Genomic DNA, 22,946 nt, shown 5'->3' on the forward strand with positions numbered 1-22,946 from the left:
CCTAAATCTCTGTGTTACCTTTATATAATCTATCTGACACCATCCAGTATCTCAGGCTTCTTCCATGTATACAACTTTCTTTTATGATTCTTGAACCAAGTGTTAGCTATGATTAAGTTATGCTCTGTGCAAAATTCTACCAGGCGGCTTCCTCTTTCATTCCTTAACCCCATTCCAAATTCACCTACTACGTTTCCTTTTCTTCCTTTTCCTACTGTCGAATTCTAGTCACCCATGACTATTAAATTTTCGTCTCCCTTCATTATCTGAATAATTTATTTTATCTTATCATACATTTCATCAACGTCCAATGAATTTATATATATATATATATATATATATATATATATATATATATATATATATCAAAGTTGTGAAGTCCTTTTTGAAACATCCTGTAATGTGCGACGTATCATCGAGTTGACACACACAACCAAACGTCTTTATTGGTATTCCGCCACTTACTTGTGGAAAGCGTCCTATACCCTTTTACCCTTTCTGGAGACAGAGTAACAACAACATGTATTCGATCCCTTTCAGGCTAAGATGAGCTTATTCAAACAGTGTAACAGAGAATCGCGACACTTTATTGGACGCGAAAAGATGTGGGAGGTGGAACAATATGGCAAAATTCGGTGTTGTCGGTAGAATATCCATTTTAAAAGCGTAAGACTACATCCGGAAAGGGGGTTAGCACTTATTTAGGTGGGAATTTGGCGGCCAACGGCAGTGTCTAACCTCATAAGAGTGTTTCTAGAGACACTCTGTAGCAAGTCTGTGTGTGTGGGGTGTCGCATCGTCCTGCTGGAATAGACCAAGTCCGTCGGAATGCACAATGAATATGAATGGATGCAGGTGATCACACAGGATGCTTACGTACGTGTCATCTGTCAGAGTCGTTCTGGACATATCAGGGGTCCCATATCACTCCAAATGCACCATTACAGAGCTTCCACCAGCTTAAACGGTCCCCTGCGCACATGCGGGAATGGTTCGCACGCTGAACCTTGTTGATGGACCAGCATTGTAATTTGCAGCAATTTGCGGAAGGGTTGAACTTCTGTCAGCGATATCGGAGACTGATGTTTTACCGGAATCCTGATATTCACAGTACACTCGTGAAATGGTTGTACGGGAAAATCCTTACTTCATCGCCATCTCGGAGACGCTGTGTCCCATCGCTCGTGCGCCAACACTACGTTCCCAACCACTTAAATGTTGATAACCTTCCATTGTAGCTGCAGTAACCGGTCTAACCACAGCGCCAGGGACTTGATGCTTCTGTCTGTTTACGTATCTCTGTGTTTGAATACGCTTGCGTATACCAGTTTCCATGGCCCTTCAGTGTAGTTGATTTCACCATTGTGTAACGCAGAACCGACGCTGAAATGAGTAACGCCATTTTTCAAGAACTGACAGTAAATACCTTGTGTTTTCTGACTTCTGTAGAAACGGTACCGATTTACTTGTGATGTTACGACGTCTGACTTGTAAATCGAATGGGCATGCCTGATGCCACTAAACTTTGCGTAAAACGTACCAAACCATTCACTAACGATACTTCTGCGAGTTCATAAGTGAGATCTGAATTGTTCCATTTGTTGTCTCAGCTATAGGATCTCTAAAGCTAGCATTAATGTTTCGTGAAGTAAACGTCCACACACTTCTGACTACGGAATCGGCGGAATCGAAGACCTATATTTCCGAATAATCATTTCCGAACAGAAAGATGAAATTAAGACCTTTCCTGCTCATCAAACGACTCCGAAAATTTTACATATGCGTCTGCCATGTAACCCAGATAAAAACACACGTTTTTATCAAAAATGATCACGGAATCGTTTCTCAGTTACAGTGGCACAGTTCTCTGATTTGTAACGGACAACTATTAATGTAAAATTATAAGCAATTAAGTATATACTCTACATTTTGCGTGACAAATTAAAAATACGTCAATGCTACAGAATCGAAGATGTACTGTACAGCGTCATGCCATCCAACAGCCATTCCAATTTTTCAAGTTCTTTCAAGTATCCTTACGTTCTCTGAATTACGTAGACTGCTTTGTTCGCGGTATTTTGATGTTCGACTTAGAAACTCAATGGAAGCTGTAGGGAAGCAGCCTGCTCACGCCTTATAAAATTCTCGTCAGTCTTTCCATTGTGTGCTCCTAGTCCGCTGTAACTAGCTCTGACGTCATAAATGTTGCGTAATACTTTAAAAATCAAGTAAATAACGTCAAACGTTTCTAGCATGTCAGGAGTAATACTAAATCAATATGCGTTGAATATCAGTTCAATAACTTTAACCATTTTCGAAATTTAGACGTTTTTCTGTAAAAATCACTGGCGCAACAGAAAAGAGCTAGAGACTTAAAAATTTATATTTAGATTCCTTTTTCATAATAATTTAGTAGAAACAGTATTTTGGATCTCACAAATTAAAATTTTAGTTGAAATTCATAATTTTCTGGTTTTTGTTTTAGAAATTAAGGAAGCAAGATAGATTAAGTAGGCGAATAAATAAGGCTAGGATGAAACTTCCTGGCAGATTAAAACTGTGTGCCCGACCGAGACTCGAACTCGGGACCTTTGCCTTTCGCGGGCAACTGCTCTACTAACTGAGCTACCGAAGCACGACTCACGCCCGGTACTCACATCTTTACTTCTGCCAGTACCTCGTCTCCTACCTTCCAAACTTTACAGAAGCTCTCCTGCGAACCATGCAGAACTAGCACTCCTGAAAGAAAGGATATTGCGGAGACATGGCTTAGCCACAGCCTGGGGGATGTTTCCAGAATGAGATTTTCACTCTGCAGCGGAGTGTGCGCTGATATGAAACTTCCTGGCAGATTAAAACTGTGTGCCCGACCGAGACTCGAACTCGGGACCTTTGCCTTTCGCGGGCAACTGCTATACCAACTGAGCTACCGAAGCACGACTCACGCCCGGTACTCACATCTTTACTTCTGCCAGTACCTCGTCTCCTACCTTCCAAACTTTACAGAAGCTCTCCTGCGAACCATGCAGAACTAGCACTCCTGAAAGAAAGGATATTGCGGAGACATGGCTTAGCCACAGCCTGGGGGATGTCTCCAGAATGAGATTTTCACTCTGCAGCGGAGTGTGCGCTGATATGAAACTTCCTGGCAGATTAAAACTGTGTGCCCGACCGAGACTCGAACTCGGGACCTTTGCCTTTCGCGGGCAACTGCTCTACCAACTGAGCTACCGAAGCACGACTCACGCCCGGTACTCACAGCTTTACTTCTGCCAGTACCTCGTCTCCTACCTTCCAAACTTTACAGAAGCTCTCCTGCGAACCATGCAGAACTAGCACTCCTGAAAGAAAGGATATTGCGGAGACATGGCTTAGCCACAGCCTGGGGGATGTTTCCAGAATGAGATTTTCACTCTGCAGCGGAGTGTGCGCTGATATGAAACTTCCTGGCAGATTAAAACTGTGTGCCCGACCGAGACTCGAACTCGGGACCTTTGCCTTTCGCGGGCAACTGCTCTACCAACTGAGCTACCGAAGCACGACTCACGCCCGGTACTCACAGCTTTACTTCTGCCAGTACCTCGTCTCCTACCTTCCAAACTTTACAGAAGCTCTCCTGCGAACCATGCAGAACTAGCACTCCTGAAAGAAAGGATATTGCGGAGACATGGCTTAGCCACAGCCTGGGGGATGTTTCCAGAATGAGATTTTCACTCTGCAGCGGAGTGTGCGCTGATATGAAACTTCCTGGCAGATTAAAACTGTGTGCCCGACCGAGACTCGAACTCGGGACCTTTGCCTTTCGCGGGCAACTGCTCTACCAACTGAGCTACCGAAGCACGACTCACGCCCGGTACTCACAGCTTTACTTCTGCCAGTACCTCGTCTCCTACCTTCCAAACTTTACAGAAGCTCTCCTGCGAACCATGCAGAACTAGCACTCCTGAAAGAAAGGATATTGCGGAGACATGGCTTAGCCACAGCCTGGGGGATGTTTCCAGAATGAGATTTTCACTCTGCAGCGGAGTGTGCGCTGATATGAAACTTCCTGGCAGATTAAAACTGTGTGCCCGACCGAGACTCGAACTCGGGACCTTTGCCGTTCGCGGGCAACTGCTCTACCAACTGAGCTACCGAAGCACGACTCACGCCCGGTACTCACAGCTTTACTTCTGCCAGTACCTCGTCTCCTACCTTCCAAACTTTACAGAAGCTCTCCTGCGAACCATGCAGAACTAGCACTCCTGAAAGAAAGGACATTGCGGAGACATGGCTTAGCCACAGCCTGGGGGATGTTTCCAGAATGAGATTTTCACTCTGCAGCGGAGTGTGCGCTGATATGAAACTTCCTGGCAGATTAAAACTATGTGCCCGACCGAGACTCGAACTCGGGACCTTTGCCTTTCGTGGGCAACTGCTCTACCAACTGAGCTACCGAAGCACGACTCACGCCCGGTACTCACAGCTTTACTTCTGCCAGTACCTCGTCTCCTACCTTCCAAACTTTACAGAAGCTCTCCTGCGAACCACGCAGAACTAGCACTCCTGAAAGAAAGGATATTGCGGAGACATGGCTTAGCCACAGCCTGGGGGATGTTTCCAGAATGAGATTTTCACTCTGCAGCGGAGTGTGCGCTGATATGAAACTTCCTGGCAGATTAAAACTGTGTGCCCGACCGAGACTCGAACTCGGGACCTTTGCCTTTCGCGGGCAACTGCTCTACTAACTGAGCTACCGAAGCACGACTCACGCCCGGTACTCACATCTTTACTTCTGCCAGTACCTCGTCTCCTACCTTCCAAACTTTACAGAAGCTCTCCTGCGAACCATGCAGAACTAGCACTCCTGAAAGAAAGGATATTGCGGAGACATGGCTTAGCCACAGCCTGGGGGATGTTTCCAGAATGAGATTTTCACTCTGCAGCGGAGTGTGCGCTGATATGAAACTTCCTGGCAGATTAAAACTGTGTGCCCGACCGAGACTCGAACTCGGGACCTTTGCCTTTCGCGGGCAACTGCTCTACCAACTGAGCTACCGAAGCACGACTCACGCCCGGTACTCACATCTTTACTTCTGCCAGTACCTCGTCTCCTACCTTCCAAACTTTACAGAAGCTCTCCTGCGAACCATGCAGAACTAGCACTCCTGAAAGAAAGGATATTGCGGAGACATGGCTTAGCCACAGCCTGGGGGATGTTTCCAGAATGAGATTTTCACTCTGCAGCGGAGTGTGCGCTGATATGAAACTTCCTGGCAGATTAAAACTGTGTGCCCGACCGAGACTCGAACTCGGGACCTTTGCCTTTCGCGGGCAACTGCTCTACCAACTGAGCTACCGAAGCACGACTCACGCCCGGTACTCACAGCTTTACTTCTGCCAGTACCTCGTCTCCTACCTTCCAAACTTTACAGAAGCTCTCCTGCGAACCATGCAGAACTAGCACTCCTGAAAGAAAGGATATTGCGGAGACATGGCTTAGCCACAGCCTGGGGGATGTTTCCAGAATGAGATTTTCACTCTGCAGCGGAGTGTGCGCTGATATGAAACTTCCTGGCAGATTAAAACTGTGTGCCCGACCGAGACTCGAACTCGGGACCTTTGCCTTTCGCGGGCAACTGCTCTACTAACTGAGCTACCGAAGCACGACTCACGCCCGGCACTCACATCTTTACTTCTGCCAGTACCTCGTCTCCTACCTTCCAAACTTTACAGAAGCTCTCCTGCAAACCATGCAGAACTAGCACTCCTGAAAGAAAGGATATTGCGGAGACATGGCTTAGCCACAGCCTGGGGGATGTTTCCAGAATGAGATTTTCACTCTGCAGCGGAGTGTGCGCTGATATGAAACTTCCTGGCAGATTAAAACTGTGTGCCCGACCGAGACTCGAACTCGGGACCTTTGCCTTTCGCGGGCAACTGCTCTACCAACTGAGCTACCGAAGCACGACTCACGCCCGGTACTCACAGCTTTACTTCTGCCAGTACCTCGTCTCCTACCTTCCAAACTTTACAGAAGCTCTCCTGCGAACCATGCAGAACTAGCACTCCTGAAAGAAAGGATATTGCGGAGACATGGCTTAGCCACAGCCTGGGGGATGTTTCCAGAATGAGATTTTCACTCTGCAGCGGAGTGTGCGCTGATATGAAACTTCCTGGCAGATTAAAACTGTGTGCCCGACCGAGACTCGAACTCGGGACCTTTGCCTTTCGCGGGCAACTGCTCTACCAACTGAGCTACCGAAGCACGACTCACGCCCGGTACTCACAGCTTTACTTCTGCCAGTACCTCGTCTCCTACCTTCCAAACTTTACAGAAGCTCTCCTGCGAACCATGCAGAACTAGCACTCCTGAAAGAAAGGATATTGCGGAGACATGGCTTAGCCACAGCCTGGGGGATGTTTCCAGAATGAGATTTTCACTCTGCAGCGGAGTGTGCGCTGATATGAAACTTCCTGGCAGATTAAAACTGTGTGCCCGACCGAGACTCGAACTCGGGACCTTTGCCTTTCGCGGGCAACTGCTCTACTAACTGAGCTACCGAAGCACGACTCACGCCCGGCACTCACATCTTTACTTCTGCCAGTACCTCGTCTCCTACCTTCCAAACTTTACAGAAGCTCTCCTGCGAACCATGCAGAACTAGCACTCCTGAAAGAAAGGATATTGCGGAGACATGGCTTAGCCACAGCCTGGGGGATGTTTCCAGAATGAGATTTTCACTCTGCAGCGGAGTGTGCGCTGATATGAAACTTCCTGGCAGATTAAAACTGTGTGCCCGACCGAGACTCGAACTCGGGACCTTTGCCTTTCGCGGGCAACTGCTCTACCAACTGAGCTACCGGTAGCTCAGTTGGTAGAGCAGTTGCCTGCGAAAGGCAAAGGTCCCGAGTTCGAGTCTCGGTCGGGCACACAGTTTTAATCTGCCAGGAAGTTTCATATGAGCGCACACTCCGCTGCAGAGTGAAAATCTCATTCTCGAAGGCTAGGATGTTTAAATTTAAGTAAAAGGGAGATCCGCTATAATCATAAAGATGTGAGAAGCTTCAACTGAATTACTATAAAACTATAGCGACAGCGGATCTCCAAAGGGCAAGTTCAGAGCTCGTCTACTGCGTGTAGTGTAATTAAATTAATTCTCTCGCCCAAAATAATTGACTTAGCCACATCAGACTTTTATTATGATTACTTACCTATGTGCTGATTGCACATTTAAATTGAGAGCTTCACCGGCCATCAGCAAAGGAAGCAATGATTTATTCAATAACTTAAAGTGGTGCATTACTAGCCCAGCGGCTAGTCGGGAGAGCCGATTTGATCAGGCGTTCCCTTAGCCGTTCGCACCGCGGCTTTATATATAAGAACGCTGCGCGAGGAAGTAAGGCCCCAGTTCTCTCCAGACGCTGATTAGTGCACCATCTGTGTCAGGAGTCGCGTCGCGTCGGTATCATTGCTATAAACAGCCTCGGATGCCGTAATAAGTTACTCGGGATACGTGTAACCATGAAATCGTTTTCGAGTGAAGTGTTAATTCTGGGATGACATTAATGATCTATCTTCAGTTTGCGTATGTCGTATTTTCACGTGCCGCCGCGGGACAAACATTCTACCATTATTTAGCGTGGCGTTTGATGAACATTATCATCAAATTATGGCGAGCATTCACTTAAACATTTAGTTTGAACAGTTATAGTTGTATCAGCGCATTAGACTCTGAACTGCTCTGTTAGTTGGATTCTGTGGATTCTTTTTGGTCTGTGACTTTCAGAATATAGTGAACATTTTTAGAGAATCGTTTTTGATTATGAATCCCAGAGAATCTCCTAATTGCTCAGAGCTATAAGCTGTAGCTATAAGTGTATTTCTCAGATGAAGTGGGCACTAGGAATTCTAATTACAGGCTTCACGTTTTGCTAATCACTTTCTGGTTGCCAATATTGTAGTTAGAGAGCCAGTGTTGAGAACGGCAAAAGACAGCATAAATAATAGGAACATTTATATAACAATTAATTCCACCTACCGCCCCACATATCGTTAATCGGCCGGGAAATGCATCTTTTCTACATTACAAACCACACATTAAATAACACCAATAATCCACCCGCCGCCCCACAAAGCGGGTGACGGAAGAGAAAATCGATTATGTATCCTCTGCAACCCTTTATGCTCCAATGGTGGCTGGTGGAGCCGCAGGAGAGGCCACCGGACTCCCGGCAAGAGTGTGTCATGTCGCGTGAATCGTACGGTTGTGGTTTACACTGACCAGCCAGAAGAATGTGACCACCTACTTAACAGCCGGTGTGCCCAGCTTTGGCACGGATAACAATGGTGACGCGTGGTAGCATTGAAGCAGTGACGCCTTGGCAGGAGGCTGGAGGGCAACGGTACCACATCTGCATACACAAGTCACCTACTTGCCGTATACTCCGGGATGGGGGGCACCACGATGAATTACATCCCAGATGTCTTCGATCGGGTTTAGATATGGCGATTTGGGAGGTTGGCACATCAATTGGAATTCGCCACTGTGCTCCTCGAACCATCCCATCGCGCTCCAGGACTTGTGAAATAACGAACTATCTTGCTGAAAAATGGTACTGCTGTCGGGGAATATGATCGTCATGAAGACGTATACATGGTCCGCAACTAACGTGCGATACTCCCTGGACGCCATGGTGCTTTGTGTCAGATCCACTGGACCCATGGATGTCCACGTGAATGTTCCCCAGAGCGTAATGGAGCCGCCGCAGCTTGTCTCTGTCCCACAGTTCAGTTGTCACGGAGCTGCTCCCCTGAAAGACTACGGATTCGCACCCTCCCCCTCCCATCGGCATCATGAAGAAGGTATCGGTCTTCGTTAGAGTATGCAACGCTCTGCCACTGCAACGAAGTCTATTGCCGATAGTCACTTGCCTATTTCAGTCGTAGCTGGCGATTTCGCACATGCGTAGGTCTTCGGCTGCGGAAGCTCATCGTGTGGAGTGTTCGGTGCACTGTGTGTTCTGTCATACTTGTGCTCAGCCGATTATTAAGTTCTAGAGTTAGCTTAGAACGTTCGACAACTAAAATGAGGCGTGGCCGCCCATCCACGGCGTCTGGATGTTGCTTCTTCTTGGTGAAAACACTCACCACAGCACTCCTCTAACACCCGACAAAGTCGTCCACTTCTGCTAAATGTTCGTGTCCAGCCTCCGGGCTATCACAAACTGTCCTCGGCCAAACTCAGATACATCTCGCCTTCCCGATTCTAGGCACTGGCAGTACGCTCACTGACTCTGCGCGCACCATCCGTGTGTCTGGCTAGCTGGCATTATCCGCCAGGTGACGCTGCTGTCTCCCGTAGGCCCTACGGGTTACATGGATACTAGGTCGGTGGTCATGATGTTCAGGCTGATCGTTGTGTACGACTACCAGTAAAGAATATCCAATATCAGAGCAGAACTCGTAGCTCGATATCATTTGACTTTTCAATGTTGCTGAATTGTTCTATAGAAACTTTCTCCACATCAGTTTCATGGAATAAGGTAAGAAGTTTTACGATACGAAACTTTTCAAAAACATGATAGTCTATGTTGTATTAAAATACGGCCACGATCGGTCCCTATGGTCCCAGTCAGCAGATGAAAATTGAGGTCAGCAGAAAGTGCACGGCTAGAGTTCCGACAACTTGTTAAATTGGTAAACATATTTTAATATCCTTGGAAGGGGATAAATACTTAAGAATACGGATGCGGCCAAGGCACCTGTGGATTGGTTCCGAATCAGGATCACATTTTCCTTATCCTTGCTGACTTCCAAGTGGTCAAATATATACCTTCAAACAGTTCACCGCCATCAGGGTTGAAAGCACACGTTACAATTTGAGGCGTCTGGAAAGGTAGGTTTCGGTATACTGTAATAGCTGTTCCCATGAAAGCGAGCTAGGTGAGTTGACAGGCGTTGCACGATACACGTTCACAGAAGAAAGTTTTTTAATGCGATAAACTTTTAGAGATTGTAGAAGGTGTCTTGAAAAAGAAAATGAGGATAGGAATCTGTGTCTAGAAACATCTTCCAACGACGCTACAGAGCATCGAAGCTGTAGGTTCCAGCGCCTGCCGTTAGGCATCCACTTCGCAGCAGGCATGACTTTGTACGCTAACAGATTGCGGGAGAACGTCTCGGATTGTGCTTGATTGCAGTCTCGACGTAAGGTAGCGCTTAACGCGGCCAAGCGCGTTGCACCAACACTCTAGAGACTGCTGGGGAAGGTAGCGGTAGAGGGTAAAGGCGGACGTATGCAGTAAATACACAGCTCTCATTAGTAGTTTGTCGCGTTCTAGGGTGACGCATCATGGTGACGTTCGCCTGGGCCTAGAGGCGCGACATGCACTAGGGTGAGGCGAGAGACAACGGGCGCGCAGCGTTATGCATCTGTGGACCATGACAAACTAATAGGCGCCAGTCATACTACTCATCGTTTGCCTCTATCCATTGTGGCTCCTGGGTGAAAAGTGTGGTTTCAACAGGGGGTCGACACGACACAGGGCGCTCGCGAAGCGTACGCACGCCAAGTTTTGCTGAGTACGTGAGAGGTTCGACGCAGACCCATTCGAAAGCTCCAACGCTGTGGCACAGGTAGCACAAAACTCCCACTCAGCATTCTGGCGGGTGCTGCATGAGGAGGGAAGGCGTCCATCTCATCTTCAGAAGACACATGTTGTGTTGACCCACGATTTTGCTACGTTTGTGGAAGTCGGGGAGTGGATACTGCAGCATTTCGCCAGGCATATGCGTTGTTCACGAACACGACGTCTTTCATGCGTGAGGGTGTGTTCAGCGCACACAACAGCCCGAGTGTGAACCCCCACACCACTCAAAAATGAGATCTCTAGGAAAAGTTCACCATCAGTGTTTAGGCTGGCATGGCCCACGATTATGTGATTCGTCCCTACGTGGTTCCATCTTGACTCACAGGTGACAGCAACACAGCGTTCACCAGGGATGTGCTGACGGATTAATGGTGAATTTTACAATTCGAATTAGTCGACCTTTGTGGCTCCAGCATGATGAGACGCCCACACACCTCAGTCGAGCTGCCAGAATCCTGATCGGACGGATATTTGTGGAACGCTGGAATGGTCGAGATGGCCTTGTAAAGTGGCCGCCTAGATCGCCTGATATCAGCCTACTTGACTTGTTCCTGTGGGGCCATCTGAAGAATATGGAGTACGAAATACCGGTCCAGTCAGCGGAATATCTAGTGGCGAGGTTACATCCAGCGTGTCAGGTTGTCCACACCATGCCCGGTGCTATGATTGCCGCAGTTCACAGATATCAGGCGTGCTGCGACGTTCAAGGCAGGCATTTTGAAAACCAACTATAAATGCGTTTTATTCGTATGTGATGAAAGCTCACGGAGAGTATAACACTCGTACTACTCTTTATTTCCATTCTGAAACTATACTGGTGATCAATTATGGCTTATAGAAACAGTGCAATGTTACCCTATGAAAGGACTTTGGTTGTTTTGACCGTGATGTGCCTAAAGGAGGTTGCCTATCAGACGTGAAAGTCAGAATAACTCAATTATACAACAAGTAACAGATAATATTTTTCCTATTTAAACTGTTCAAATGATAATGGAAAACGGTCGCCAGCCTAATTGGGCACAAAAATGTGTAACATTCCTATTTAAAAAAAATTGATTTAAGTTATTTCAATGGATAGACACAGCCTCTACTTTCCCACACGAGAATGCAATGTTAACGTTAAAGAGAGTGCTGACAGTTACAGCAGAACAAACCTCTTTGCATAAGCACAACATATAATGACACACACTTTTGCATTCAGGGCGTAGTCAAACCGAATAGTTTCAATGACATTACTATTAAAGTTTACTGTAGAATTATAAAATTGGGCATGAATTTAGTCCCAAATTGCCAAATACTTCTTGGGCATGAATTTAGTCCCACTTTGCCAAATACTTCTCTACCTGACATGAAAATTAAATAGAGTTCACTAGCAAACAATTTCTCACAGTTCTCTCAAGCGAAGAAGTTACTATTTTTATAGGTAAAGCTCTTTCTGTTAATAATTTTCTATCAGTGAGCACAAAGGGCAGAATATGGATCCTGTTAAACTGGCAATATATTCTTTAACACATATAGGGCCCAAGAATTTAGCAACTATGAACAGTGATAGTTTTTAACTTTTACTGCATTGGGACACAAACTGACGTAATTATAAGACAATGACTCACCTTTTTGCATTTTTCAACAGGCTGCACTATGATTCTTTACTATGCAAAACACTATGAGCGACCGTTTTGAAAAACACTTACTTCTGAAACTGACAGCGAATTGTTTTAATATCCATTTTTACTATTTCATTACGTTAAAATCAATTATTCACTTTACGATTTTGAAAGCCCACAATCATTGAATTAAGCAGTTTCAGTTGCAAAACTACCTTCAGCAAACATCATTTACTGTCTCACACACTTTAGCCACATTAACTTTGAATAAAATTACTTTCTTCTTGCTATATTTAAGCGGAATTCTTTAGTTAACAACTGAGCTTTAATATTTTCACAACTTGGACACTCGGTAAGCATATTTAGCTTGGAAAGGATTCTAAGTGGTTATGTGACTGGGGATAATTCAAGGTAAGATTTCAAAGTACATTTCTGGTTTACCTCAATATTGGAAACAAATGAAACATCCACATAAAGTGATCCTTCACTTTACGTTTCTACAACTCCTTACTTCCGTTGCAGTGATTGCGCATTGTGGTGGTGAGTACGTCCTGACGGGTGGATTAGTAGTTGATAATGAAATAGCTGTGTCATTGCTCGGTGGCGATGATAGATGCCATTTCCAAAGCAAAGATAGTTTATTAATGCATCTATCCGAGGCTTTGTCACACTTGAAAACGGCACAAAATGTCTCTCTCGGCACCCGCACAATTCACTCTTGTTCAGTGAGTTGTTGGCGGTTCAGTAGCTCGTGTCCGACTAACTCGTTGTCCACCTCTTCCTTCATGCCAACCACATTTTGTGAGCGCTGCATGATTCTGTTCCAAAGGGGAACCACATCACCTTTTATACATATAAAGAACTAAGAACTCTAAGTGAGGATCAGCATATACAAAGCAGCAAACAAATATTTTGAACAAAACAGATCAACTACACTTATTGACATTTCTACAAAAAATTATTGTCACAAAAATTACAATTGTATACATTAAGTTTTGTCTCCCTCCAAATGAGGCAAAGTCTTTAACAAATAAAGGCACTACCTTACATAAGATCAAAAAAGTTTTTAAAAGAGGAAAGAGTATACACTTTTATACAGTACCGAACCAATCATACAATAATTACAGAAGTTCAGCGATAGAATGTTGAAAAAAACAGTAAGCAAAATGAATCAGCATAAGGTATGTAGTGTCTGAGCTATGGTGTTACAAGAGCACCAGTGATCCGATAAACTACTTTGAACAAGAGGTCTCGATCATCATGAGACATTTAGTTTTTAACGTTTGTTCTGCATGTTGTTTTCGTTGTACAATGTCCTTTATTTACTTTATCAGTAGGATAGCTGTTAACGTGCATTCCTCGGGTCCTGTGGTCTGACGCCTACCCGAATAGTTTCTCCCCGTTTCTTTGCATTTATGATTCACGTCCTTTAAATTCAATAAAGGTGCCAACGTCTCATAACGTCTGCCGTTATTCATGTAAAGCAGCCGATTGCCACATATTCCAGCGGAGTACACGGCGGTGGCTGCTACGTAGCCCGATGTTCGCAGCCGTGGTTTCGACACTGTCGTTCTCTGTCTGTTACAGCCTCTTTACTACACCGCAAAACTTCGGAAATCGTACAAAAGGGTTCCAGGAGACAATGTGCTGCGGATTTCTATCCGTGTCGGCACCGTCAACTAGCACGGCAACGCAGCATCTAATTCATAAGGGACAAGGCCTGTCTACGCAGCAGCTAGCTGCATCATCTCCACTGGCGATCGTGACAATCAGTCACAACACGAAGTACGAGAGTTGGAACTTGAATAGCGGTTCAAATGGTTCAAATAGCTCTAAGCACAATGGGACTTAACAACTGAGGTCATTAGTCCCCTATACTTAGAACGACTTAAACCTAACTAACCTAAGGACATCAAACACATCCATGCTGAGGCATGGTTCGAACCTGCGACCGTAGCAGCAGCGCGATTCTGGACTGAAACACCTAGAACTGCTTGGCCACACGGCCGGCGCTTTAATAGTGGCAACTATTTATTTACAGCTCGTACAAAATAGATACGAGTTTTAAAGCTTTACTGACCTTCAAAGTAGTCACCAGCCTTGTGTCTAACCCGTCGCCAGCGATATGGAAGTCGTAGGATACTCTCAGCAGTGCCAGTTGTGTTGACAGTTCGAGCGGCGCCGTCTATTGCCCGACGAATTTGTAGCAGTTCTGAAGCGAATGGCGTGAAGTGTTTCCTTCAGTTTAGAAATCGAGTTGAACTGTCGAGGGCTTAAGTCAGGCGAGTGCAGTAGCTGGTATAGCACTTAGCAGCCGAATCAGTCAAACAAGTCAGTAACAGCTTGCACTGTACGTGCTTGAGCAAGTTACTGCAAAATGATGGTCAGGTTGAAGGTTCCTGGCAGATTAAAACTGTGCGCCCGACCGAGACTCGAACTCGGGACCTTTGCCTTTCGCGGGCAAGTGCTCTACCATCTGAGCTACCGAAGCACGACTCACGCCCGGTCTCACAGCTCCACTTCTGCCAGTATCTCGTCTCCTACCTTCCAAACTTTACAGAAACTCTCCTGCGAACCTAGCAGTACTAGCACTCCTGAAAGAAAGGATACTGCGGAGACATGGCTTAGTCACAGCCTGGGGGATGTTTCCAGAATGAGATTTTCACTCCGCAGCGGAGTGTCCGCTGATATGAAACTTCCTGGCAGATTAAAACAGTTTTTAATCTGCCAGGAAGTTTCATATCAGCGCACACTCCGCTGCAGAGTGAAAATCTCATTCTGATGGTCAGGTTGTAACACCACAGTTAAGATAACAAATATTTTTTTCTGATTTATAACTCTTTGTGTAAAGTATGTTTTCTTTGATATGCTGGAAAGATATGAAAGATGTATGTTTTCTCTTCACCGTTTAAACACTTAGCCTCATCTGGAGGAGGATGACTTAACTAACATGTATTTTTTTGTTGAATTGCTAATATGTAGATATGAAAGGATATTTCAAAAGATATGAATATGTAACTATGTACATGCTGATCCACACTTAGGGCTTTTGGTTTATATCGGATTAAAACCTGGTGTACTTCCCCTCTCCAACGAAAGTGAGTTAGCGCGCGCAAAACGTCATTGGTGCGAAGAAAAAGGTGGAAACGATAATCTGTCGGAGTCCAGTAACCGTACAGTAGGCAACTAGTAACTGGAAAGTGCACTGTGCAGGTGCCGATTGAAGCTTTCAGTTTTTGGAGCTATTGTGGAGTAGCCTCGGGTGGATAAATGGCTCCAAAATATTGCTCTGTTTCTGGAAAATACCATAGAAGTGGATGATCATCGCCAAGAAGATAATAATAGAGCAAATTACTGACAACGGAAAGACCACCTGGTGTTATGTACTCGCCACCAACATGGCGCAATCACTTCTCAGAGAGGAGAAGTCAGAGTTTTGTAAGATGTATGGCTCTGCACATTTACTAAAATATATGCAAATGTAAGGTAACTCATGTTAAATTTGTGTATCAACCTTGAATTGTTTCCTAACATGATACCTCTTAGGATCCACTCCTCTTAAACAGCGATTTCAGAGTACACTGATTATGAGAACTGGTGAAAAACCAAGTGTTTAATTACTTTTGCATAAGCTTGAGTGCTAAAATGTTGCCTAAAATTACTGAGAATTTTATTGGAGTTGAGGGAGGAAATAAATGTAGCTATTATGAAAGCCTCCCCATTAACTGAATTGCTTTAGTTCAAAGTGTCAGTATTATAAGAATTAAATGATTTAATTCTGTCTGAAAATATTAATGTTTGTGCTGATGACAAATATTCAACACGGTTTTGAGGTTAGTTTGAAGTAAATGATCTTAAGGTCATATTTGGAAATGCTGTTGAAAAGATCTTCTGCATTAACTGTCATAAAATTCATACAAGGTGTGTGAAAGTTGTGAAAGAGTGTTTCCAAAGTTTGCTTCCTTTAATTTGTTCATACAAGTGTGTTTAGATTGTTTCATGGAAATGTTCGGCATAAAGAGTCCCGCATTTTAATTAGCTCAAAATGCATAAATTTACTCGATTAATGAATATACTAAATGCATTTGAAGTTAATGTTGAGTTTTGTGCACATTGTGTGATGAAAAGTGTAATATCAGCTTGTGAGCACCCACTTACTGTATTTTTCTTTTTCTTATTGAAGGTAACGTTACTGAGAGTGCACTTATTCATGAAAACAGTTACAACATTGATTATTAAGGAATGTGTAAATCTTATTGCAAATGAACTTTAGTTAAATTTGTGCTTTATTGAAGGTACCTGATAAAACAGGGCTAGGTCCATGTCAAACATTGTTAGTTTAACATTGATTTCCACTTTTATTGTTGATGAAATATTCCAGGTAAATAATTTACTGTTGATGAGTGCTAAAGTGTCAAATGTGTTTGTGAGAACTTGCATTTCCTATTGAGACTGGTTTTATCCACTATACTACTTGCCTGCTTGTAAAAGGGTTCGTTGCACTTCTTCGGTAAACGTAAATAGCTAAAACATTTTCTAAATCGGATCTGTCACCTTCTATGTCCTTAAGTAACATTGATATTAAGTTCGATAAGCCAAAACCATTAGGTATTACTCGGTCACTTACCTTAAATCCTCACTGCATTTAAATACCTACATTGATTATAAATATTAAATCAGTATACTAAACGTTGCAGTATAGTGTTATAAGGTCCTTCAGGAAGTGTCATCAGTTCTGTCTCTAAGCTGGTCGTAGGTTGTGTTCCAAAAATGAACAGCATAGAGACAGAAGTGATGACACTTTCTGCAGGACCTGACCATCACTTTTCAGGACAACGCTCGAGCACGTACAGTGCAAGTTGTTACTGATTTGGTTGACTGATGGGACTGCTAAGTGCTATGCCACCTACTGCACTCCCCTGACTTTAGCATTTGTAAGTTCGATTTGTAAACTGAAGGAAACACTTCATGGCATTCGCTGCAGAACTGCTACAAATTCGTCGGGCAATAGACCGCCCCAGTCGAACTGACGACACAACTGGCACTGCTAGGAGTATCCTACGACTTCCACATCGTTGGCAAAGGGTTATACACAATACTGGTGACTACTTTGAAGGTCAGTAAAACTTTGAAACACGTATCTATTCCATACGAGCTGTAAATAAATAGTTGCCACTATTAAAGTTCCAACCCTCGTGTAAAAAACCACAGGCACCGACGTGGCCGTGTTGCTCGCGAACAGCGTCAAGCCTACTGCCCTGGCAGAGACCTTAGGCCCTTTGCAAAACCGTTGGATAACGTATGTGGACATCGGTCCCTATCCTTAAGTTTTTCTTCAAGACACCATCTATATCCCTTCGAAGTCTGTCGCTGTAATTTTGAAATACGCTGTAGACTGAAATTGAACGCAACTGCTCTAGGAGTAGTCCACATGCAAAATCCGTGTACTTATGAGATAGGAAAGTACCTTGTTGTGGTCATCAAGACGTGCATCCTAAAAGAGTAGTTATTGTGCAGACTCCGTTTAGTACACAAAATAACAGACTGTGAAGTTGTAGAGCTGCTACAAACATTTCATGTTTCGTGATTAGAAGCAGGACAAGACGTTATATCCCTAGCAGCAAACAAGATCCACTTCTCACTAGGTCCTGTAATAGTATGTTAGTTTACTGGGCTGACAGTTGCATGTTTCATGAATCTTTTGTATAAACTCCCTGTTGTCAGTGCTTATACAGAGAATCGGTGGAAAACCGTAAGGAATCAAGAGCTGTTCTTCAAAACCATAAGGAACGAAATACAAGCCTAAAAATCGATATCTCTTCAGCTGCTAGGGGCAGCATACGCTTAACTCATGCAGCTACCTACCTTTGCAAGTTCTCGGGTGCGTTCGTAGTGTGCCTGTATAATCACAATTTATTTTCAAAATATTTTATCGTCTTTTGTTTTTATAATGAACTCTGAACGTTCTTTCCTCCCTCAGCGTCAGTTCCGGATCTAGGCAATATACCTATTCGGAATTCACTTTTGTAAGATCTTCCTTTTTCTTGGTCTTTCAGCTTCTCTTTTCCTTTATGGCATGTTCACATTTGCATCTACTGGTATTCCGACTTCTATGTGTTTAACAAGTTGCTTCCACTTTTTCCCACGTTCTTCTAATTTGTCATTTTAGATACATGTTCCTAATTCTTCTCGTAAATTCTCATTTCTAATAGGATCCACCCACGAGCAGTCATTCACAGAACTTAAATATTGTGACCTTCTTTTGTCTTTTATTTTTCAATCCAAAATACACTGCTAGAGAACAAGACAGGCACAGTCATTTTTTGAAAACTTTAGTTTCGAGTCTTTACTCGTTTTGTTCCTTAATGTCTTATTTGTAGTTCCACTAATAAGTATAAATTTATTGATTTTCTTCTGTACATCATTAACATTAATTAAATTGCTATCTTGCCTTATTTATACAAATTTGGAGACTTCTTCCAGTGATATTTCCTTAGTAAAATTTTTTATCGGACTGGGTGTTTCCAAAAGTGAGCCGCAACTTTAGTTGTGGTGGTAGATATTTTCAGGTCCTGACAATATTCTCCTATTTCATATAATGTGTCAGGCAAATGTTGTACGTTTACTTCTTCATTCTCTATGAAAAGTACATCATCTACCCGTCGCATAACTTTCAAATGGTAGCCTCTTTCCAGTTGTATACATTCACGCATTTCATGCACTTCATTCTTCCATTTTCTGATGAGATCCTTAACGTTGATGTTAGGAGTGACGGTGACTGGCTACAACCTTGCCTGACACCTTGATTCACCTTTTCTGTTTTTGTTGTGTCTAGGCCTATGATTACTTTGGAACCGCCATATAACTTTTTGGGTTTCTGCATAAGATGTATGGGGTATCCTTTTCTACCACTATCGTCTATAGTCTGTTTCTGCCGACTAAGTCAAAAGCTTTCTCGAAGTCAATAAAAGCAACGTTATGTTTCCGGATTTATTTCACGTCGTTTTTCTAATATTCCTTTAATACTGAAAATATCTTTCGGTGTGCGTCCTTTTCTAAACCCAGTTCGTTCTTCTCCTGGGCATACATCTACAATTCCTCTTAAGCGATTATTTAGTGCTTTTCAACAATTTAAGAACAAAAACATTTTCGGTTGCGAAATTATTTAATTCCAGTGATGCGTTTGGCACTTCTGGGACATCATCAAATTCTGTTAAAGCAGCTGGATACGTGACCCATCAGTCATAAAACAACATGAATGAAAAATAGTAAAAGTCGCTGGATACGTGACCCATCAGTCATAAAACCACATTTAGTGTAAAATAGACACCAAGGTAGCCGGATACATAATCCATCTAAACCATGAAGTGGACCAGAGCATACCAGTGGGCTCCGCTCCGCCATGGCAAAACAAGATTTTCAGCTAAATTCTACAAACTGCAATTGGACTCATACCTTTGTAATTGTCACATACATTTTATTATCTCTTTTTAAAAATACAACTTACTCCCAGAGGTCTTCCCTCAGCAGGGACTTAATAGCTTCGCCAGAATTCTGCGAATTCATACTCATACAGCGCCCCTCCATGGTCAATAAGTTCGATATTTAACTTATAAAACTTCTCTCCATGCTTAATAAGTTCGATATTTATTTCAACATGGCCTCATGCTTCACGATTTCTTAGGCTTTTGAAAACCTGTTGGAACTCGTCCAGTGTTACTAAGTCAACTTCTTCTTGTATTGGTGAGTCAGGTATTTCCTGCTTGTTGCACGTTCCATTGTAATATTATTTATGTAACCTTTATCCACTATTCTGTATTCGTTACATTCATTCTCGCTTTGTCTCTTTCCGACTGATTTTTCTTCAACATTTTATAGGGCAAAATTCTGCCTTCCATATACCTTACGGACAATGTTTGTAATCATTTCATTTCAAGAATTTTGGTACGCTATTCTTGTTACTATTTTTAGCACGATTTCGCTTATTTTTGTACTGATACTCTACTTCTTGCGTTCTGCTTAGTAGCACTAGTTCATAACCTTTTGTTCTGCTTTCATGGCTTCCTCTGTGCCTGAGTTCTAAACCACAGTCCATTCCTTTCCTATTCTTGTTTCTTCAGATTGCTTGAACCGCTGCTTCTTGTATACAGTGTTTAATGTTATTCCACACAGTCTCTCTATCATCAGCTCTCGGAGTGCTTGATGGATACTTCTGTAATCTACGTTGGTGAAGTTTTCTGATACATGCTTTTCCCCTCCAATAAATATACTGTGAATACTTCATCTGAAGAACTGGATGATTTCTTCCATCTGACTATAAATGTTCTGAAATTAAATGGGACAAGTATTAAAGGATTTGTATAGTGGGGGTATGTTAATACAAATAACATCTATGCATGATTCCTTACTCTCTATTTAAGGAACTGGAAGAGGTTTTGGGAGGTAAGTGGCAAGTGCAGAAAAAATAGCTTTAGGTTTGCTGCTGATAAGTACGTTTTTCTTTACATAGAACGTCAATGATATTTGGACCAGGAGTAAATAGCATATCAATAGAATGGGCAACTTGTGTACGGACTCATAGGAGGTAAACAGCCACTTGTGTAACTCTTTAATGTAGCGAATTTAAAAAGAATGCTGAAATAGGGTTGATGAGGATTTGGAGCATTCCCATATTAAAGGCAAGGCATTAGATTTGTCCTTTTCATTAAGAATTTAGTCGGAATGTTTGTGTCTTGTTTACTTAGATTCCTGTATATTACATAAGCGCAGTATGAATTCCTGTCCCTGCATGTCGGTAAATACATGTACATGTCATACAAAAGAAAAAAAAATAGTTCTATTTTGAGGTTCATTCATTTTCGTATATAGTACACCAAATTCGTTACAAGTAATGTTGTATAGTCCAGATTGTGTAAGTGTCTCTATTATTTCCTGTTTTGTGCTCGAGCTGCAGTCCTGGCGTGTCGCATACTCCCAACCTTCACTTAATGTGTCTTTATCAAGTTGTTTCCTCAGATACTGTGATCTTTTAACGGTGAACGTAACTAGAATTCATTTCGGCTATATTCGTTAATTATGTGCTACTTAGTTAATTTCTTACGTTCTCAGTATTTCTTTATGGTTATCTAATTGTTTAATAATTTCCAATTCCTTACCTATTTATATTGTAATATGAAGCAGATTTAGACCAATATCGTACTTGTGAAGACAGCTCTTTTATGTCACATTTAGTGTCACCTTTTCCTATTCATTATGGCATCAGCGCGAGATGTGAATTTCCAGCCGGCCGAAGTGGCCGAGCGGTTCTAGGTGCTACAGACTGGAACCGCGCGAACGCTACGGTCACAGGTTCAAATCCTGCCTCTGGGATGGATGCGTGTGATGTCCTTAGGTTAGTTAGGTTTAAGTAGTTCTAAGTTCTAGGGGACTGATGACCTCAGAAGTTAAGTCCCATAATGCTCAGAGCCATTTGAACCATTTTTTTTTTTGTGAATTTCCTGCATATCCCGAATTCGTACTTATAGTCAGTCGTTGTTATTAGTCCAGGTAGTTTATGGTGCTGTTTTTTCTACTTCAGAAGCAAAAATAATTTTAGATTGCGTGGCTCCTAACGCAGTATTGTGGACGAAAACAATATATAAGCTATAACGTATCTGCAGTATGCTATACGCTGTGAAATAACCTGTGAACTGTAACTTCCTATCTGACGGTCACGTAAAAAGAGGAAAATACTTTTCCAGCGTAATGTAGTACTGCCGAATGTTCTTATCATGATCTTCGGGTAATTTCAGATGAATATTTGACGGAGATAAAGAGAAGCTAATTCAAACTAACTCAGTCATTATAGCGGTAACTCGCTATTGTGTTCTTGTCTGGCTATACGATTCTGGCTGAATGCGAACGTACTGCATTCGCAGATGAGGGTCGCTTAATACGAAGCTTAGCCAAGCGTGGGTTATTCTGGTCGACGTCCTCCATCTCTATTCAGGCGGAATGATTCGGGATGAATGACGGTCCCCTCATCGTGGCAGCGACGCTGCCATTATACGCAGTGATTTGTCGTCGGAGTCGTAACGGCCATCATCATGATGACCATAATTCGTGCATCTCTCTCTGTTTGTTCACGGGGTCTACAGAATGACACACGAGGACGAATTAACGTTTTATTAATGTTTGTTATTTTAATATGCACTGAAAACTGTAGGGTAATATTACTATTGCCAACAGAAATTAAAGTAATTGCAACAAACTAAAAGAAAATTACAGACAATAGGGAGACAGAAATTTGGAGAAAAACAACGCTGATGTAGATGTCACTGACAGATATCATATTCACGGTTAAACAATTAATAGAGGGAAGGAAAGAATTAAACGGGAACCTTATATATTCTGTTTTTAGCTCAAGAAGAATATAATAATTCCAATCCCAAAGAAAGCAGGTGTTGACAGATGGGATAATTACCGAACTATCAGTTTAATAAGTCACAGCTGCAAAATAGTTACGCGAATTCTTTACACACGAATGGAAAAACTGGCAGAAGCCGACCTCGGGGAAGATCAGTTTGGATTCCGTAGAAATGTTGGAACACGTGAGGCAATACTGACCCTACGGTTTATCTTAGGAGAACGATTAAGAAAGGGAAACCTACGTTTCTAGCATTTGTAGACAGAGAAAGCTTTTGAGAATGTTGACTGGGATACTCTTTCAAA

At 43.0% G+C, this 22,946-nt stretch overlaps 7 non-coding genes across 7 annotated transcripts; all 7 read right to left on the bottom strand.

Annotated features, from left to right (window-relative positions):
• Positions 1–3,163: 3,163 nt before the first annotated feature.
• Trnas-cga (transfer RNA serine (anticodon CGA)) lies at positions 3,164–3,238 on the bottom strand. The gene has a single exon. It is a non-coding gene; the product is annotated as a tRNA-Ser (tRNA).
• A 226-nt stretch (positions 3,239–3,464) lies between these two features.
• On the bottom strand, positions 3,465–3,539 carry Trnas-cga (transfer RNA serine (anticodon CGA)). Its single transcript has one exon. It is a non-coding gene; the product is annotated as a tRNA-Ser (tRNA).
• Positions 3,540–3,765: 226 nt separating this feature from the next.
• On the bottom strand, positions 3,766–3,840 carry Trnas-cga (transfer RNA serine (anticodon CGA)). Its single transcript has one exon. It is a non-coding gene; the product is annotated as a tRNA-Ser (tRNA).
• Positions 3,841–4,969: 1,129 nt separating this feature from the next.
• Positions 4,970–5,044, bottom strand: Trnas-cga (transfer RNA serine (anticodon CGA)). Its single transcript has one exon. It is a non-coding gene; the product is annotated as a tRNA-Ser (tRNA).
• Positions 5,045–5,270: 226 nt separating this feature from the next.
• On the bottom strand, positions 5,271–5,345 carry Trnas-cga (transfer RNA serine (anticodon CGA)). The gene has a single exon. It is a non-coding gene; the product is annotated as a tRNA-Ser (tRNA).
• Positions 5,346–5,872: 527 nt separating this feature from the next.
• Trnas-cga (transfer RNA serine (anticodon CGA)) lies at positions 5,873–5,947 on the bottom strand. Its single transcript has one exon. It is a non-coding gene; the product is annotated as a tRNA-Ser (tRNA).
• A 226-nt stretch (positions 5,948–6,173) lies between these two features.
• Trnas-cga (transfer RNA serine (anticodon CGA)) lies at positions 6,174–6,248 on the bottom strand. The gene has a single exon. It is a non-coding gene; the product is annotated as a tRNA-Ser (tRNA).
• Between the last annotated feature and the right edge of the window lie 16,698 nt (positions 6,249–22,946).

This window comes from Schistocerca nitens, chromosome 9, assembly GCF_023898315.1.
Source record: "Schistocerca nitens isolate TAMUIC-IGC-003100 chromosome 9, iqSchNite1.1, whole genome shotgun sequence".
Classification (NCBI taxonomy): domain Eukaryota; kingdom Metazoa; phylum Arthropoda; class Insecta; order Orthoptera; family Acrididae; genus Schistocerca; species Schistocerca nitens.